Here is a 1,049-nt window from a genome sequence, read left to right as displayed (position 1 = left end):
ATATATATATATATATATATATATATTTTTTTTCGTATTTGTTTTTCATTCGCCTGAACTTCTAGGACGTTGAATCCAATCATACTGTTTCACCACTTAAGCCCAGTCTATCTCATTGAGATATACTCTTGTAAGGTGTGACCTCACAGCGGAGTATGATGAATCCGGTTCATCTGACCTTAGACCGTCGAAAGAACTGTATGTTGTTCAACTTAGATCCGAGCGATTTTGTTAATCTACTCATGTCAACCTTTTTCTTTCTTTTCTTTTTCCCTTTTTTTTTTTTTTAACAAATTGAAACAAAACACCACTCACTTGTGCCTGATGAGTGTATGCTGACAGAGGAGTACCAGGGGATTTTTGTATCTCATATGTTTGAAGTGCACCTGACAGAATTGTGAAGTATCACCGACCGCCCTTTCAACACTATGACTTGAGCACTTCAGAACAATTGCAGTTAGTGATCAAAATCAAAAATTTCCAATACCAAGAGATTTTTGCAAACAAGTAAATCTATTCATGTCAAGTGGTTTAGTAAATATATCAGCTAATTGATGTTCAGTGGGTACGTACTCAATCAAAAGACTCCCTTTCTCCACTTGCTCTCTAAGGAAATGATGTCTTATCTCTATATGCTTTGTTCGTGAATGCTGAACAGGATTTTTAGAGATGTTGATTGCACTTGTGTTGTCACAATGAGCTGTAAACGAGGGAGTGTCAATTCCATAGTCAGTCAGCATTTGCTTCATCCACATTAGTTGAGTACAGCAACTTCCCAGTGCGATGTATTCGGCTTCAGCAGTGGATAATGACGTTGAATTTTGTTTCTTGCTGTGCCATGATACGAGATTGTTACCCAAAAAGAAACATCCTCCTGATGTGCTTTTTCGATCATCCGTATTTCCTCCCCAATCTGCATCACAGTATCCTACTAGATGCGTACTCGTATCCTTTGTGTAATGCAGCCCATAATCAACTGTGCCTTTGATATACTTGATTACCCTTTTTACCGCTAGAAGGTGAGACTTCTTAGGCTTTGCTTGATATCT

Source organism: Tarenaya hassleriana, unplaced genomic scaffold (assembly GCF_000463585.1).
Source record: "Tarenaya hassleriana unplaced genomic scaffold, ASM46358v1 Cleome47, whole genome shotgun sequence".
Classification (NCBI taxonomy): Eukaryota; Viridiplantae; Streptophyta; class Magnoliopsida; order Brassicales; family Cleomaceae; genus Tarenaya; species Tarenaya hassleriana.
This window is presented reverse-complemented; position numbering follows the sequence as displayed.